This window comes from Lagenorhynchus albirostris, chromosome 13 (assembly GCF_949774975.1).
Source record: "Lagenorhynchus albirostris chromosome 13, mLagAlb1.1, whole genome shotgun sequence".
Taxonomy (NCBI): domain Eukaryota; kingdom Metazoa; phylum Chordata; class Mammalia; order Artiodactyla; family Delphinidae; genus Lagenorhynchus; species Lagenorhynchus albirostris.
In genome coordinates, this window is record NC_083107.1 from 55,224,094 (window position 1) to 55,244,289 (window position 20,196).

Sequence of the window (20,196 nt, forward strand, 5' to 3'; positions counted from 1 at the left end):
ACAAAAGAAAAAAAGTAAACAAACTACACTTAGAACATTGCAGTTAAACTACAAAATATTAGGAGTAAAGAGTCATCTTAAAAGCTACCAGAGGGAAAGAACAGATTATCTGGAAAGGAATGACAATCAGAATAACAGTATGCTTCTTCTTAGCACAAATAGTTGCTGAAAGACAATGAAATAACACCTTCAAAGTACTGAGGGAAAATAACTTGGATGTAGAATTCTATACTCAGCTAACCTATCAATAGTGTGTGTAAAATAGAGATCTTTTAAGACATGAAAAGGCTGAGAGAACTTACTACCAAGACTAGAAGAATTCACAGACCCTCACTGGAAGGACAGCTAAAAACTATGCTTCAGCAGGAATAAAAATGAATCAGAAAAAGAAAGGGCATGATCCCAGAAGTAAAGGAGAAAAAAAAGAAATTGGTAAACCATGTTGGCGAACTTTGAATGGAATAATTATTATTATAGCAACAGGTTTGTGTGTGTGTGTTTAAAGGCAAGCAATTCTTCACTGGAAGAATAGAAATGGAATATAGCTTCTTAATCACTAGAAGAAGAAAAGTGGAATAAAAATTTTATCAGTTCAATAGACAGCAGAAGAGGGAGAGAAAAACAAAGAAAAAGTATAGTAAATAGAATAAAAACAAGATGGCAAATATACACCCAAATATATCAGTAATCATAATTAATATGATAAGGTTAAATTCCTCTATTAAAAGCAGAGATTCTTTTTTTGGATTTTGAAAAATCCAGCTACATACTGTTTATAAGAAATACTTCTAAAAAACTTGATATGGAAAGGTTAAAAATAAAGGAATGGAAAAAGACATTCCAGATTCCACTGAGGGAGAGAACTGGGTAACTGGTAGCTTCCATGGATGGAAGACATCACTGGATAACCTATTAAATTTTGAACGATATGAATGTTTTGCTTTCTTCAAAAAAAAAAAAAGGCAAAACCCCTCAATTAGTAGGCTAAAGAAAGTTGGCATATAACAATATAATATTATATGTAACAAATATAATAATATCAGACCAAAGGAATTAAAGTGCGCAAAGGTTATTTTATGCTATTGAAAGAAACAATCTACCAATAAATTATAAGAACCATATATTTTACACCTTACAAAAGAATATTAAAATATTTAAAGCAAACCTAAAAGAATTCGCCAAATTTACAATCATAATGGGAGATTTAAACGTAGCTATCTAAAGAATTGATAGATTTTTGTGTCTACAAACACAAACAGAAGATATAATTCCAGAAGAAGACCTTATTATTCAATAGTCACACAAAAGATAAAATACTGAATCAGGGTTCCATTCAGGAAACCAAAACCACTCCCAAATATTTCAAAGCACAAAGGAATACAAGGAATTAGGAGCTTCCAAAATCATTGCCAGGGCTGGAAGTAGTGTAAGTAATCACAGATATAATTTTTAAAATTTGCGTATACCAGCTTCTGGCAGATGGTATGTGCTATATGAGTGTTTATTAGATAAAATTTGAAAAGATACATGAAGTTGAGGGCTGTCACGGGATTAACGATTTCAAAGTCAAATCGTCATAGCCGTAATTCAGAGGTCAGGAAGCTGTTGCTGCTTCTGCCACCACAATTTCCTCATGTCCTTACAGGTGGTGACGAGATACGGGAATATCAAGTCCAGGGACTGGAAACACTCGTGTCAGTCCAGCCTTACATCCAGCCACCACAGGGTCTCCACCTTCCTGCTCTTGTATGTACACCTGTGATTTGTCAAAGCTAGTTATATCCAGAACTCCAGCTGTCACAGTCTGGGAAATGTGTTTTGTTGTTGTTGTTGTTCTTTTTATTTTTGCCTTTCAGTCCCAGCAATTGAGAGGGGGAACAGAGAGTTAGGTGGGAATGAATGTCAAGTGCCAATTAACTGTATCAAGCACAAATACCTAAGAATCCACCTAACAAGAAATGTCTAAGATCCTTATGAAGAAAACTTTAAAATACCGCTGAGGGACACCATAGGAGACCTGAATGAATGGAAAACATTCCATGTTCTTGGATCAGAAGGCTCAACATTGCACTTAATTTATAAAAGTGATGCAGGAGCAATACAAATGCTCTTATTTATGACTGGAAATGGTGATGCTGTGATTCATATGGAAATAACAGTGTGGAAAACTGAAAAAGTAGGTCAGTGAATGGGAAATAGCCCTTCCAGATCTGAAAACACACAAACTCTCAAAAATGAAAACAGAGTATTGATGAATGAATAAAGACAAAGCAATGAAACTGAATAAAAAGTTTTAGAGGATTAAAATACATAAGAAAATGTTTATATATGTTAAAGGACTATCCCAAATCAATGGGAAAAAAGATTACCATATAGAAAAAAAAAGTTGAATCCCTACCACAAAGCATACACCAGAAAAACTCTAAATAGTTAACGATTAAAGATAAATGTACAACATAAAACCATAAAAGTAGAAGGAAACATAGGAGAATTCCTTCATAACTGAAATGAAGAAAGTCTTTCCAGCTTTGACCACAAAGTTCTGAGTAGGAAAAAAAAGGAGGGGGGGGGAGAAAAGAAAGAAGCCCCCATAGTAAGCAAATCAGTCAAAAGACAAATGAGAAATTCAGGGAAAACACTGACAACAAACCCTGTAAAATACACAAAATCTCAAACACTGAGGGATGCAGATAAAACAGTGCATTTAGTAGGAAAAAAGGAAGATTGAAAGCATATTATTTAGAGTTCAACTTAAGGCTAGAGAACAAAAAGGCTAGAGACTAAACCCAATGAATGCAGAAGGGACAGAAGGATAAAGATGAAAGCACGAATTGATGGAACAAAACAAACAAGAGGATCAATAAAACCAAAAGCAGGATTTTTTTAAAAAGACAAAATAGGCAGATATCTAGCAAACCAACTGAGAAAAGAGAGAGAGAGGAGGCAGGGATAAACGACCTTCGGCTAACAGAGTGCCCATAACTGCACATAGAGATTTTTTAAAAATCACGAGATGGATTAGATAGAGTTGATTGGCAGTTAGCAGTTATTTCCACCTGCTTCAAGTGTGTCTTCCTGACTACAGAGGCTGCAAAGCTGAAAACAATATTTCAACGAGCTTTCTAGATGAGAATTAGATTTGGCCAGTAGCTGCCCTTGTGTGAGATTTGGTTGGCAGAAGAGAAGCAGTGGCCATGATCCCTTTGACTCACTTCTTTGGCTGCCAGACAAGGGTGTGGAGACTCGGAGTCCGGGATCCAGCTTTGAAGGTGTCAGTAGGTGTAGCCACCCTGGCGGACGCTGGAGTCAGTCATGGCTTCCTGATTCTGGGTTGCAGCCATTGCTGTGTGTACCTGAATTCACCTGTTGCCATGGCAGCCTCTGGCTCCCCACCTTCCTGATGTCGGCATAGTTGGCAGTTCCTCTGGAGGGTCAGTTCTAGACTCTCCTGGGAGTCATTTCTGGGGGCCCCACCCAGAGCTCACTCCTCCAGCCCTTTCAACAATTTCGTAAGCAGCTGGTTTGTTGTGTTGAACCCGTGGTTCCCCTTCCCTGCACTCAGACACGACCGATGGAAAGAATACTATCACTGATTCTGTGCCAAGAAATGTGAAAACTTAGGTGAATGGATAACTTCCCAGAAAATACAGATTACTAAAATGAACCCACAAATATGAAAACCTGTATAGACAATAACAATAAAACTGAATAGGTAATCAAAACTGCCGGCTCCCCTCACACCTCATACAAAGGCTCCTAGGCCTCAACATTTTTATGGGCCGGTTTTCCAAGAAAAGATAACCCTTATATATCATGCAAATTGTTTTGGAGACAAGAAAAATAGGGAAAGTTACTCAATTCACTTTGTGAATATTGTATATAACCTTAGTACCAACACTGGATAAGGAAAGGACAAGAAAAGGAAATTAAAGTCCAATCTCAAGAACATAAATGCAAAAATTCTAATTAAATTAGCACATTAAATCCAGTATTGCATTAAAAAATTCATCGTGTCCATACAGGGTTTATTTCAGGTTATTAGAAAATATATTAAATTAATTCATTATATTACATTAACAGATCTTTTTCTTGGTGCCAATTTTAAATACAGTTGTATTTAATACGTTGCATTTTCCACTTACAATACAGTGCTCATAAAGTGCAATGCTACTTCCTTTCCCTGTGCTCATATTCAATATTCACATATCAAGAATGTCCTATTCTTTTTTTTCTAGTTTTACTGAGATACAATTGACGTGCACCACTGTATGTGTTTCAGGTGTACAGCATTAAGGTTCGATTTATATAATTGTACAGCATTAAGGTTCGATTTATATAATTGTTTCAGGTGTACAGCATTAAGTTTCGATTTATATAATTATAATTATAATTTATATAATTGATAGTTATCAAAGCCATTATATTGTTTATATAATTGTTTCCACAATTATATAAACAATAAGTTAACTAAACAATTATATAAACACAATTATATAAACAATAAGTTAACTAAACAATAAGTTTAGTTAATATCTATCTCATATACACACAATGAAAAGAAATGAGGAAAATAAAGAAAACAATTTTTCTCCTTGTAATGAGAGCCCTTGGGATTTACTCTCTTCATTGCTTTCCTATATAGGAAAGCTTATGGCAGTGGTAACTATAATCATCATGCTGTACATTGCATCCCTAGTACTTATTTATCTAACTGGAAGTTTGTACCTTTTGACCACTTTTGTCCAATGCCTCCTCCCCCTATCCCCTGCCTCTGGTCTGATAACCACAAATCTAATCTCTTTTTCTATGAGTTGTTTTTTTTAAAAAAAAGATTCCATGCATAAGTATTGGATCATCCAGTACTTGTCTTTGTCTGACTTATTTCACTTAGTATAATGTCCTCAGGGTCCATCCGTGTTGTCGCAAATGAAGAATGCCCAGTTATTTACTATAGCAGCTCAACTTTGAAGCTACCGTGGAATTTGCTACAAATTTAGGTCCTTCGATGCTTTGTGTGGAACAGTGCTCAATCTATGCTCAGGTTGCCTTAATCAACCTCTTCTATGATGGACCCAGGGAAGACACCACCAGATGGAGCAACTCCACCACCAGGGAAGCCCCCAGGCATTCCTCCTGGCACGCCTCCTGCACTCCGTACAGCTTAGTAATGATGGGGTTTGCAGACTCTCTCCAGCTCTTTCTGCTGATGTTCAAATTCTTCCTTCTCAGCAGTCTGGTTCTTATCAAGCCAGTTGATGATTTCATTACACTTGTCAAGGCACTTCTGTTTATCCTCATCATTGATCTTGCCTTGAAGTTTTTCATCTTCAGCAGTTGCTTTCATGTGTTTAGTTGTTGCTGTTTTGTTTTGTTTATTTATTTTCTTTATTTCTTGGCTGCACTGCATGGTATGCAGGATCTTAGTTCTCCGACCAGGGATTGAACCCATGCCCCCTGCAGTGGAAGCGTGGAGTCTTAACCACTGGACCGCCAGGGAAGTCCCAATAATAGTTGCTTTCACATTGAATGCACAGGATTCAAGCAAATTCTTGGAAGATACCTTGTCCCATTGCTTATCTTTAGCTTTGTACTTTTAAGCTTCCTGGACCATATGCTCAATGTCTTCCTTACAGAGAAACACCATATGATTTAAGTAGATTCAGAAAAGGCATTTAGCAAGATTCAACACCCATTCATTACATTTCTTGGCAAACAAGGCATCATAAGGGCCTCCTTAGCTTGATAAAGCAAAAGCCCACAGCAAATGTCATTCTCAGTGGTTAAACTGTAGAAGCAGTTCCACTAAAGTCAGGAACATGACAAGGACACCTGTGCTTATTACTAGTATACAGCACTGTGCTAGTGGTCCTAGTCACACAATAGTACCAGAGAACCAAGAAACCAGTCGCAGAACTAATAAGGGTATTTGCGAGGTGGCTGAATTCAAGGTCAACATAAAGAAAGCAATAACATTTCTTTGCATGAAAAATAACCAATTAGAACATGTGTGAAAAAATAAGAGAGAGAGAGACACTTATTAGCAAGATTGTACATTATTTGGGAGCATAATCCTCGGAGCCGTGGATCTAGTCCAGGTCCTAGTGTAAGCAGGACTCCAGGGGGTCTGTCCTGTTGGCCCTGAGTCCCTAGAACAAGTCCCCTCTCCTTGGAAACACATGGAAACCTTTCCCCACTCCATCGCTCACCTTTGTGCACGTGTCCACAGCTTGGTGTCATCTTGTGGTTCCCCTCATTTACAGAGCAGAAGGGCTATACCTACTGTCGCAAATTGTATTGTTTCATGGCCATTTCAGAATTAATAATTAGATGACATGTGTCAAAGATACCCACTGCTTTAAATTGTAATGGGGTTTCCTTTGGAAGCAGCTGCTACATTTTGCGGATTCCTTTTCTGTGTTCTTTGTCTCTAAAGGATTGGCTTATGTTGGAAGATTTTTCATTTAATTTGGAAGGTTATGATAGTTATCAAAGCCATTCTGAGTCTTCCATAATGTGTGTCTCAAAAACCCATTGTAGAACTTAGGTTAGTCACAGGTGGTGGAGACAAATCTCTGTTCCCCGGGCATTTCCTGGGGGGCTGTTTTCTCACCTCTAGCCAGAGGAGAAGGCTCGGGCTGAGCGCAACAAAGACCACGTGAATGCTGGAGGCAGCAAGGCAAAGACCACTGATCTCAGGGTCCAACTCCAAAGTGTTATTAACTTGCCTTGATTTTTTAAAAATTTATTTATTCATTTATTTAATTTTTGGCTGCATTGGGTCTTCGTTGCTGCTGCCAGGCTTTCTCTAGTTGTGGCGAGTGGGGGCTACACTTCGTTGAGGTGCACGGGCTTCTCATTGCGGTGGCTTCTCTTGTTGCGGAGCACGGGCTCTAGGTGCACGGGCTTCAGTAGCTGTGGCTCACAGGCTGTAGAGCGCAGGCTCAGTAGTTGTGGCACACGGGCTTAGTTGCTCTGCGGCATGTGAGATCTTCCCGGACCAGGGCTTGAACCCGTGTCCCCTGCATTGGCAGGTGGATTCTTAACCACTGCACCACCAGGGAAACCTTCTCGCCTTGATTTTAAAGACAGTGTCTGCCTGTTAGAGTTGTGAGAATTAAATGACGGGAAATGCATGAGTGAACTGTAGACTCTAAAAGGGCCATAGAAATGCAAGGTTTTCTAATATATAGCACAGTCGGACATGTCTTCTTAAAAATAGATTCTCGGGCTTCCCTGGTGTATCCTTTAGAAATTCCTTTACTGATGCTTTAGAGGAGTGTGAGGAGGGAGCAGGAGAAATACATGTATTTACCCACCAGCTTTATCCCCTCTTTCATTTAGAAAAACGCTTCGATTGGTCTGATGAACATGTTGGTTGAGAAAGACATGCATCCAGGTATTCAGATATAGATGAGGGCAGTGCCATGGGGAAGCCAAATTGCCCAGCATCACACTGAGGAGAGTTTTGAATTTCTGGAGGGAAGGAAGTGTCTGAGACTAGGGAGAAAGTGGAAGGTGTGAGAAGGGTGCAGATGTGACAGAGGTCTAGGGAGACAGACAGGAGCTAAAATGATGCAGGTAAGCCAGCACACAAGGAAAGAAAGGTAGCTGATGAAAACTTTCCTGTGGGAGGGGCTCGCTGAGGAGCTTTGAAAGACATGCCTAATATCCAATTTTAGGTTGTGTGCTATGCTGTGATGTTGTGGCAGAGACTGTTTTCTCTCTCTACGTTTATTCTTCCCTATCTTTTTCATGGCTCTTAGCTGGGCATGTTATCACCTGGAATAAAGAGCACATTTCCAAGTTTCCCTTACAGCAACTCATGGTCATGTGACACAGCTCTGGCTAATAAGATATAATCAGAAGTGTGAGGGCTTCCCTGGTGGCACAGTGGTTAAGAATCCACCTGCCAATGCAGGGGTCACAGGTTTGAGCCCTGGTCCGGGAAGATCCCACATGCTGCGGAGCAACTAAGCCTGTGTGCCACAACTACTGAGCCTGCGCTCTAGAGCCTGTGAGCCACAACTGCTGAAGCCTATGCACCTAGAGCCTGTGCTCCGCAACAAGAGAAACCACTGCAATGAGAAGCCCACACACCACAACAAAGAGTAGCCCCTGCTTGCCGCAACTAGAGGAAGCCCGTGCACAGCAACACAGACCCAACGCAGCCAAAAATAAATAAATAAAGTGTGACTAAGTTCAGGCCAATAAATGTAAACTGAACTGTTAGGTTGGAATCCCAAGAGGGATGATTAAAGGAGAGCTCATTCAGCTGGATAAATCTCTTTTTGCCCATCTGCCTTTTGTCTTTCTTCCAGACTGCGATTTGGATGCAATGGCTGGAGCTCCAGCAGTTATCTTGTGTCACGGGGTAACGTTGAGGAGGGAACAGAAAGACAGGAGTGTAGATCTAATAGTACCATGAAGCTGCCAGCAGTACCAGCTCTGGACTGCTTACCTCTGGACTTTTTTTTTTTTTTTAATGTAAAAGAGAAATACAGTTCTTTGGGTTTTTCCCCCCTGTTTTATTGTAATAGCCACTCATCACATGACAAGTAGTGTTCTAAATGCTTGGCTTACATGCTAATCTAATCTTTACACTGCCAACCCTATGAGGTACGTACTATAATTATCTCTGTTTTACAGATGAGCAATGAGGAACAGAGAGATTGACTTGCCTATAGTCACAGCTAGTAAAGACTAGTACACCAGGCAGTCTGGGCTTGTAAGCACTACGTTATACTGCATAACTGTGGCCAAACCCAATCCTCATTGATACAATTGTGCAATGCCACCCAGAATCTGCCACCCACCACAGTCATATATTCTCAGTGAATTTTCAGTATTCCTGGTGAGTGATGTACAAGACGCAAGGCCCACCCACCCCCAGTACCCCCAAGTCACCTGTCCCCTGACACTAATGTGAAGAAAAGAGATCCCGAAGTTTTAGTTTGTGACCAGTAGTGGTGCAAGCAAAGGCCCAAGGAGAAGCAGAGAGTGTAGGAAGGAACCAGGTGACCTGGAAGGGCAGGGGGATGTGGGCTGCAGGGGGACCGAGAACAGATTTCCCCAAATATATTAGAGGAAGGTGGCTGAGAAAGATGCTTGTATTCATGCCTAAAAAGCATTTCCCACATTTAGCTTCATTTCCTCAGGACTGCTTCCCAGGCATGGGCTTTGGTACATCTTGACTTTATTTGAATCGAATTGATGGAAGAATTCTTTAGCCGATTTCAGATGTTCTATTTGTTATAAATATAGTGATCACCACAGATTCTGCTATATCCCTGGTAGGTAAAATTAGGGGCCAAATTTTAAGCTACTAATAAGAGCTTGACACCATAAACCGTCTTTATTGATTGAATTCATCAAAAACAAGAGATGTAAAGCATTAAAGAGAGAGATCAGTGTTTGGTAGACATCACTCCTTGGATGAACGTGCAGCTTTCTCAGGAAGCTGTAGTGAGAAATTTAGGCTGTTCCTGTGCTGCTTTCTCTCTCTCATACTTCCGATACCCAGGTGCGTAAGTTCCAGTCGAAGCTGATTGTAAATAGGCCAACTTCAAGGACACCCTTTGCAAGCTAGCAGGTGCTTGGGGCAGAGTCTGAGCTCATGCTAATTAGTTGCAAAGGGGCTAAGCCAGGTGCCGGTTTGCCCTGGGTTGTCAGGCAGCTCTCAGGGGCTTGTCTCCTGGTCACAGAAGTGAGGAGAGTAGAGGAGGGTAGGCTCCTTGGGGGGCTCCATAAGGAGGCTGAAGGATCTTACACACGCTCTTCTGCTCTGATTTTCCCCCTCATTCTTAATAAAGACACGAAATACGAGGCAAATGGGCCCTGCATTTGGAAAGCAAATCTGACCTGCAGAGCCACATTCCAGCAGAGCTGCCCTGGGAGGAAACTAGTCATAGAAGCTCTCACCAGAAGAGTCCTTCTAGAAGATTCCCCAGGAGAACCCCGAGCTCGGGCCACAGCACTTTCCCTCTGAGGGAGGGGGATGGCGATGGCCTGGAGGAAATCAGAAGCCAAAGCTGGCCTGCCTGGAGAAACAAATGGGTGTCCCCAAGGAATCTTGCTGAAGAGTCCAAATTGGACTCTCAGAGAAAATGAGAGAAAATGAAAATATGAGCGAATCAATCATGGCTTCAGACATATTTGGAGCTGGGAAGAAAATTCAGGCTATGAATGCTGGGCCGAGAATTGCTGTAATAGCTCACTAAATATTTGTTAAGTTTCCGAGTCACCTCAGAGAAACAGGCCTTTCTAAGGAGAGAACAAAGACTCTCAAATAGACAGTTCTGAGAAAGGCACAGAGCTGCTTCACAGATCAAAATGGCCTTATTCAGAGGAGTCTGATAAACAGCGCAGCAGCCTTTTCTTCTCAGCTTTTCTTTTCTCCCTCGTGATCATTCACGTATTTCATGACTTCTTCTTCCTTCATTCACTTTAATCCCTGGGGACAGGGTTGTGGAGAAATCAGGGAGACATCCAAGGACAGGATGTTAAGGGTACCATCCTTGCTTTGCATTAAAGACAGAACATCGTAGAGCCATGGAAAATGAAGCCAATCATTCACCTAGGACGGCTCAGGATAGATCATTCCCCGGGCTCTGCACCCACCATTCCTAATCGAATCCAGAGCTTTTCTACAGGAGCTTAAAAGATTTTATTCCTAATCCATTCCCCCACCCCCCACCCCAGAGCTTTGGAAATATGGCTCTGTAATTTAACGATTACAGGAGATGAACAAAAGAATGAACTAAATAAGCTAGCATCAAATTTGTAATGAAGGGACAAATTTTCCAAATATAGAGTAAAATCCAATTGTGATGCAGTTGTTTATGTTTCCTTCATAGCACTGACACGAGAGACCCCTCGGGAAGGCACACATGTCCTCGCCCACATAAGGAGCCTCCCCTTTGGCTGTTTACAAAGTTTGGGGAAGAAATCCGCCCTCACTGCCTTGTACCATAGTAACTTAGCTGATGGAACAAGCATAAGCTGGAACAAGTCATACCCCGAAGCAATGAACAATAACCACTAGTTAACATTAGAGACAGCATGCCCCCAAAACACCACGGGACTTTTCTGCGGCTGATAAAGAGTAATATTTAAAAAGCGATGCCAGGACTTTCCTGGTGGCGCAGTGGTTAAGAATCCACCTGCCAATGCAGGGGACACTGGTTTGATCCCTGGTCTGGGAAGATCCCACATGCCACAGAGCAACTAAGCCCATGAGCCACAAACTGAGCCTGCGCTCTAGGGCCCGCAAGCCACAACTACTGAGCATGCATGCCGCAACTACTGAAGCACACGTGCTCTAGGGCCTGTGTACCGCAACTACTGAGCCCACATGCTGCAACTACTGAAGCCTGCGTGCCTAGAGCCCATGCTCTGCAACAAGAAAAGCCACTGCCCTGAGAAGCCTGTGCACCGAAACGAAGAGTAGCCCCCGCTCGCCACCACTAGAGAAAGCCCGTGTGCAGCAATGAAGACCCAATGCAGCCAAAAATAATAATAATAAAAAATAAATTTTTTTAAAATGTGGAAACAATTAAAAAAAATAATGATGCCACACAAATCAGAGTGTGGTGCCCTGGATTGAATCTTGGCATCATAAGAGGACTTTAGTTGAAAAACTAGTGAAATGCGAATAAAGTCTACAGTTTAGTTAATAGTAATGTACCAGTGTTAATTTCCTAGTTTTGACAAATGCACCACGGGTGAGTAATATGTGAACATTAGGAGAACCTGGGTGAAGAGCATACAGACCACTCTCTGTACTCTGGACTATGCTTGCAAGTTTTCTGTAGGTACAACTTTATTCCAAAATAAAAAGTTTAGAAAAAAGTGAAGCCACATTTTCATGTGCTACTAGTGGGAGTATAAATGGGTACAAATGTTCTGACATTACTCATCAAAGGTTTTAGAGGTGTCCATGCCCACTGACCTATAGTTTCACTCCCAGGCATTTGTCCTAAGAAAATAGTCAAGGATGTTCACCCCAGTACTCGCTGTAATTGGGAAAGTTGGCTACAAACTCCAAGGCCAAAATGAGGGACCCTATGAACAATGATGTAACCACACTGAAGAATTTATGCAATTACTAAAAGTAATGTTGGAGAAGTAAACTTGATGATGTGGAAAGACTGTCACCATATATTGTTGAGTGGAAAAAGTAATCTGCGTGGTATGTTCTCATTTTAAAAAATCTATGTGCTTCGAAGAATGGGAAAAGATATACCAAAGTATAAAGAGTGGTTTTTTCTAGGTGAGTGAGATTGTGGGTGCTATTGGCTGAATTGTGTCCCCCTCAATTCATATGTTGAAGCCCTAACTCCTAAAGCGAATGTACTCGGGGATGGGCTTTTAGGAGGTAATTAAGGTTAAATGAAGTCATAAGCGTGAGGTACTAATTTTGTCAGATTGGTGGTCTTACAAGAAGAGGGAAATCTCTCTCTCCCCATGCACATGCATCGAGGAAAGGCCATGTGAACTCACACCTAGAAGAGGGTTCTCACCAGAACCAACCATGCTGGCGCCCTGACCTCAGACTTCCAGCCTCCAGACCTGTGAGAAAATAAATGTCTGTTGTTTAAGCCACCCAGTCTGTGGTATTTTGTTATGGCAGCCTGAGCTGACTAAGATGGTGGGTATTCTAAATTTTGTTATTTTTGCTCTCTTGCTTTTCTGTAGTGAATATAAATTGCTTTATTACTTGAAGAACAATAAATGTGAAAATTTTATGCTTAGGGTTTCACTTTGCTATTGACAGAAAGAAGCACAACTCCCTAGGTCTCCTTCAGGAATAGTTCTTGAGAGGGGATAGTAAAATCACACAGAGATCGTTTCCTTCATGGAGTCAACCTGTTGTCAGGCTCCTTATGCACCAGGTCCTCAGGGAGGAGATGGAGCCCTTCATCCCTGCCACAGCCAGTAATTCATAGTTCAGTCTGTACAGTGATATACAGTTTAAAATGCCCATCAATAGGACTTCCCTGGTGGCACAGTGGTTAAGAATCCATCTGCCAATGCAGGGGACACGGGTTCAAGCCCTGGTCTGGGAAGATCCCACATGCCGTGGAGCAGCTAAGCCCGTGCGCCACAACTACTAAGGCTGCGCTCTAGAGCCTGCGAGCCACGACTACTGAGCCCATGTGCCACAAGTACTGAAGCCCACACGCCTAAAGCCCGTGCTCCACAAGAGAAGCCACCGCAATGAGAAGCCCACGCACCACAATGAAGAGTAGCCCCCGCTCGCCGCAACTAGAGAAAGCCCACATGCAGCAATGAAGACACAACGCAGCCAAAAATAAATAAATAAATATTTTAAAAAATGCACGTCAATAGATATTAACTTAGTTGACTGCCATAGCAGTAAGCAGTAAACAAGGCCGGTAATATCACTCCTCATGAGTGAGGTTTGGGAAGGTTGCGTGACTTGCCCAAGGTCACCTGCCTAGTGATAATGGAACTAGGACCAGGAACAGGGCCTCTTGAATCCAAGACCATTGCCTGTCTCTGCTATCAGTTACTGCCTGTCTAGCTCTTTCTTTCGCAGCAGCCCTGGGCCATCTCATGAGTAGGATTCAGAGAGCTGGCTCAGTCCTCCAGAGCCCCCCCCAACCCCCAAATCCCTAGGCAAATTCTGGTCCTCATACATTTCATATTGGAAATAGAAAGATGTTAGGTTCTCCCACTTCCATGCCAACCATGAGCTATTTCTGGGTCGTGTGTTTTCCAGAACCTCAAAGGCTGTGCTGGCTTTGATAGAGTCTCGAACAGCCAGCCTTGATTTACCCTGTGCATCCACCTGGCTGCAAGGTGAAGCCTGGACCCTGGGCCCCAGAAGGAAGGCGGCACTTACTGAAAATGGCTCTGCTAGAGAAGGAAAAGCCAGGATCTGTCAGTGTTGGGATCTAGCTCAATATCTATCTATTTATGTATTTGTTCTGCACTGGCAAGTATGAGCTTGGGTAACCATCTTTAAATCCTCTTAGGGATTTTGCAGTTTTTGCATTAGTGAGTGAGAGCAGTTGCAGACATTGGCACTCTTTGCTAGATTTCTTAAAGTTAAGTAAAAAATTTGATGACTAAATGGAAGAACCAGGAAGAGATTATTTTGGCATGGGGATTGCTATTGCTCTCTTTGACTATGGAACTTAAAAAATGAGTTTACTTATTAAGTAGGAAAATAAAAAGAGCATCGTACTATATGTGCGTTCAGCAGACATATCAGTGCTTGAAATGTGCAAGGCATTGTGCTAGGCTTATAGGAAAAAAAGCTGCACTCAAAAATAATACCTGCTCTCAAGGTACATGCAGCCCACTGGGGAGATAGACATCTACACACATCATTGTTATCCAAGGCAGTGGTGTTTTCAATCCCAGAAGGTGGTTGGAAAAGTGAGAGGGATCATTTTATTTTTTAATTTTTTTTAACTTTTTTTTTTTTTTTTTTTTTTGCGGTACGCGGGCCTCTCACTGCCGTGGCCTCTCCCGTTGCAGAGCACAGGCTCCGGACGCGCAGGCTCAGCGGCCATGGCTCACGGGCCCAGCCGCTCCGCGGCCTGTGGGATCTTCCCGGACCGGGGCACGAACCCGTGTCCCCTGCATCGGCAGGCGGACTCTCAACCACTGCGCCACCAGGGAAGCCCTATTGTTTTCTTAATGAGATTTTTAAAAATTGAGGTATAATTGACATATATTTGTTTCAGGTGTACAACATAATGATTCGGTATTTGTATATATTGTAAAGTGATTACCATAATAAATCTAGTTAATAGTTAATATCAGTCACATTATGTAGTCACAAAAATTTTTTTTGGCGATGAGAACTTTTCTTTTTTTTTTTTTTTTTTTTTTTGCGGTACGCGGGCCTCTCACTGTTGTGGCCTCTCCCGTTGCGGAGCACAGGCTCCGGACGCGCAGGCTTAGCGGCTATGGCTCACGGGCCCAGCCGCTCCACGGCACGTGGGATCTTCCTGGACCGGGGCACGAACCCGTGTCCCCTGCATCGGCAGGTGGACTCTCAACCACTGCGCCACCAGGGAAGCCCACGATGGGAACTTTTAAGATTTTACTCTCATAGCAACTTTCAAGTATGCAGTACCGTGTTATTAACTATAGTCACCATGTGTGCATTGTTTGTACCTTTTGATCCCCTTCATCCATTTTGCCAATCCCCTTACTCACCGTGCCTCCCCTACCCGCATCTCTGACAGCCACCAATCTCTGTATCTATGAGCTTGTGGAGTTTTTTGTTTGTTTGTTTTTAGATTCCACATAGAAGTGGGATCATATGGTATTTGTCTTTCTCTGACTTATTTCACTTAGCATAATATCCTCAAGGTTCATCCATGTTGTTGCAAATGGCAAGATTTCATTCTTTTTTATGGCTGAATACTATTCCATTGTGTATATTTATCCATTTTTATCCATCTTTATCCATTTATCCATTAATGGACACTTAGGTTGTTTCCATATTTTGGCTATTATAAATAATGCTACTGTGAACATGGGTGTATATATATCTTTTCGAGTTAGTGTTTTCATTTTCTTCTGATAAATACTCAGAAGTGGGATTGTTGGATCATATGGTAGTTGTATTTTTAATTTTTTCATACTGTGTTCCACAGTGTCTGCACTAATTTATATTCCCACCAGCAGTGCATGAGGGTTCCCTTTTCTCCTCATCCTCGTGAACACTTGTTATTTCCTGTCTTTTTGATAATAGCCATTCAGACAGGTGTGAGGTGATATCTCATTGTGGTTTTGATTTGCATTTCCCCGTCGATTAGTGATGTTGAGCACCTTTTCATGTATCTGTTGGCCATCTGCATGTCTTCTCTGGATATATGTCTATTCAGATCTTCTGCCCCATTTTTAAATTGGATTGTTTGTTTTGCTATTGAATTGCATGAGTTCTTTATGTATTTTGGATATTAACCCCTTACCAGCTATATGATTTGCAAATATTTTTTTTCCATTAGGTAGGTTGCCTCTTCATTTGTTGATGGTTTCCTTTGCTGTGTACAAACTTTTTAGCTTGATGTAGTCTCATTTACTTCTGCTTTTTTTTGTCAAATCCAAAAAATCATCACCAAGACTGATGTCAAGGTGCTTATTGCCTATGGTTCTTCTGGAGTTTTATGGTTTCAGCTGAGAGTAATGACTTTAATTATGATAATCACTAGAGGTCATGATGGAGGCAGGTCCAGAGATGCTGAACGTCCTGCAATCTTGGGAAGAATTCCATGTAACAAAGAGTTGTCTGGCTCAAAAGGCTCAGGGTGCTTTGAGTGAGGATCTGGAAAAAGGACAAGCACAGGGCTAGGTGGAGAGGCTGAAGCTTCTGGGGGGAGGACACTGAGGTGATACCTACAGACAGGTGGGGTTCTGACAGGCACAGATAGGCACAGGGATATTTTATTTGGAGGAGCAAGGTGAGCAAAGGCCAAGAACGCACAGGGCATAGTCTCAGAACGACAGTTCAGGGTTTGGGGAGTAGAAATAAGACTGGAAACATATACTAGGTCATGAAGTACCATGCCAAGAAATCTGGATTTTATTTTCTGAGGAGTGAGTAGGCTCTGGAAAGAAGTCCATGAATGAGACAGGAACAAAAGCAAAACCGCGCTTAGGAAGATTAAGTCTGGGCCCAGTGTATGGGACGGGGTGGAGAAGTCTGCCCACCACGTCTGGGGTCTGTGACTCTCGGCAGCCTTACTTCACCTCTCTTGGCCTGAGTTTTCTCATCTGCAATATACCTAGCACGAAAATTGCTGTAAGGTTTAATTAAACAGACATAATGTATGTGAAGTGCCCAGCACACGTTGCAGAAGCCCAGTAAACAGTGCTTGTTGCTGCTTGTGGTTTTGGGTTTATTGGTTCCTGCTGCTACCACTACCAGCTACTGGCTGGTAAAGCTGACCATAGATGTGCAGACTGGTGTGTCTTGGCCCACAGGTGTGTTAGGGGTTATGAGAGGAACAGTTCTGGTCTTTTCCCCTTGACCTTCCTTCCCACTGGGGGACCAGAAGAGGCTAAGCTGGAGCCCAGACCCATCCGTGTTCCCAAATGGGCCATCAGGTTGGAGCGCTCAGAGTGGGACAAACCTCAGAGTCATCTTGCTCAACACTCTCTACTCCAGAAGAGGAAATTCATACCAGAGGGGGACCGGCCTGATGTCACACAGTGTGATCAGAGTTGGGACGGACCCCTGTGTTTGAATCCCAGCCCCTGCCTCTCTACACGGTCCCACAGGTGAGGAGAGAGGGGGAGGCTGAGCCCTGGCCCCTTCCCTACTCTACGCTCATGCCTGGAAGGTGAGAGGGCCCTAAACGGGAATGGAGTGGGGTGGTGGTGGTGAGGGGACTCGAGTCAGAGGAAGCAAGAATATGGGACGGAGGCCCTCCCCTCAGAAACTCCCCATGGCTCCCAACATGTTCAAGTCAGGTTCAGAATCTCCAGCACGGCCTCCAAGATCCCCCCCACCGCCAGCGCTACCCCCGGTGGCCTGCGGCCACAGCGGCAGCACATCTCTCCCTGCTCCTCTGCACGCTCCAGTGGCTTTCCTTGAAGCCCTTCGGCGCTTTGCTGCCACCGGGACTTTCTGCATCCCGTTCCCGGGTCACCTTCTTTCCCCTGCTGAAATCCTGTGCCTCTTTCTCAGTCCTGCTCAGATGCCTCAGCCTCCAGGAAGCTTACCCGCGTCCCTGCCTTGGGAAGGGCCCCTCTGCCACCTCAAAGCACTTGGCCACGGCCCAGTGTTCAGCCTTGTGTCCCAGCTGGTTGAGTGGCAGGCACCTAACCATTTGTCTCTGGGGCCATACGTTCCTTAAGGGTAAGGACTGCGTCTTCTGTCAGCATCTCAAAGGTGGGAGGCACTTGTGGCATTCGTTTCGACATTCTCAGGGCCGACCTCAGCGCCTTGCGTATCCTCGGTAATGATAAATATTTCTTCAGCGGGATTGCAGTTTTCTCTCCTCCTCTGTTTGAAGCTTAGGAACTGGCCAGCAAATCTTTGTTGAATTGATTTGAGGAGGGACTGAGGAAAGACAAGCGCGAGAGAGGCATTTGTTTCTCCAGTTATTTACAAGAAATAGCCTAGGCCTGAAGTTATAAATGACACTGGCAGCCCTGCTTATGGTCCACGTGTCCCAGCTTCCTGGAGCGGCAGCGGCAGCCTTGCTAATGACCGCACTCAAGAAACCCGCAAGGCTGGTGCCCTGCAGAGCTTGTGGGAGACAGATGGGCAGGAGAGGGGAAGGGAAGCTTGAGCACTGTGACATCCTCTTCCAACATTTCCTCTCATAAAGCCAGTAATAGAATCATTAATGCTGGTTTTTAATTTAGACAGTCCCTTTCACCTGAGCAATTCTAGGGTTTAATGACCAGTAAGCTGATGGCTTGGGAGGTTGCTCTAATAACTTTATTTAGGCAAAATGAAAGAAAATGGCCCCAACGAACTAGGTGGTGTTCAGATAACTGCACAGTAGGTTCGGAGTCAAACCAGAACTGGAGATCCAACCCCAACTCCCAGTTTCAGTAAACCCACATGGCTGCTCTGGTCTGGAAGTCTCAGAGCTGTTGTCCATATGTTTAAGAACTAAGAAGTACTGTGGTGTGCCTTGTACCAAATTCTCAGGCCTTCGCTCTTCTCCAGAGAGTCCTGGAGGAGGAAAAATCTAGGAGGGTGGCTTATTGACCTGCAGTGGAACTCCGTGTACGGGCCTCACCCCAAGGTGTCCAGCCTGTGAACACTTTGGCTGGTGTTTCCATTGCTGTGGAAGCACAGTCCATTCCCGGCCCTTTACTGGTTTCCCTTGTACCACAAGCTTAACCGGCTTCTGCAACCCAGGGAGTTAGCTCAGGCTCAGGTGGCAGGCCCTGTTTGTTTATCTAAACAATTGGCTCTACGCTGGAGAAAAGAAATGAGCTTAGGTCACAGAAACTGTCTTAGGTCACCAAGAGGTGAGCAGAGACCAGAGACAGGGCTAGAGGCTGGGGAAAGGATGTGGGGTATGATTCCCAGCCTTCCTTCTCTAAGGACAGATACAGGGCAATGACAGACCCATTGAAGTTGACCTTTAAATGCCATCTCTTGATATCCAGGCCACACTGGCCTCTTCCCCTTGCAAAGCTTACCACAGACTGCAGCTGCATAGCTCAAGGCTATTGGAAAAAGTCATTTGTTCTTAAAAAAAAAAAAAAATCCTTTTTTGAAGACTGTAGTGCATCCCACCACCCAGGGCGTGTGTCATGGAACAAACACGGGTCTCTTGGGCTCTGTTTCAGGCCATTAACTTAATGGCTCTGGTTCTTGGAATCTCTGCTCTGGACAAGTCACCCTGTTACATAAACATATTCATCTGGCTAAAAAATGTGTGTTATTGTTTTCTGAGTAAGGGTCGTTTGAAGTTAATGTGTGTGTTTTTTCCCATCTGATTATTGTGAATATTACTTAGGCTCCTTTGGAAAAATAATAACAGCCCCAAGAAACTCAAAGAACAGCAGAATTTCCTTTCCTCCCAATCAGATCGGGTATTATAATCATCTTGCACAAGTTGAGGACTGGTACCCAACCATCACTGCTGAGAAGATAATCAGGAGATAATGTCAGTGGCAGAGAAAGTTGTCAGAGCAGGGTGGTCTCCTGCGGCTCTCAGAGTGCTGAGTGTATATGCCAGGAGGGCGGGGGGAGTCAGTCCCTTAGTGGAAGTAAATTTGGAGGAAAAGCCAGCTATTCCTTTGCACCAATATCCTGCCTACGGCGTTTCCTACCAAGTGCCCACCTAACCCCCTCCCTTGAACTCCCTTACATGGATGTGGGAAGAGGGGGGCACAGTTAAGATAAGGAGGCAGCTAATTGAATTTAATTCACTAAGGAGGCAACCAATTTTGTGATGAAGCTTAACTTCTGGTTGCTAAATATTTTGCACTTGGTGCTCATCCCCTGAAAACTGAATGCCAGTTGTTTTGCAAGACAGATTGCACCGTGGATGGGCAGAACAGTGGGCAATCAGGGGACTGCAGGCAGGCGACCCCAGGCCCGGGGTCTAGCCTGTGTTAGTGGGTTGGCCTGGTCCCCTGGCTGCCAGGGCCTGCTGTATGAGGGACACAGGCCTGATAGGGACCAGGGTCTGTGAGGCAGGCTTTGTGATGACACTGTAGATTCAAATTTAGATTTGCCAAAGT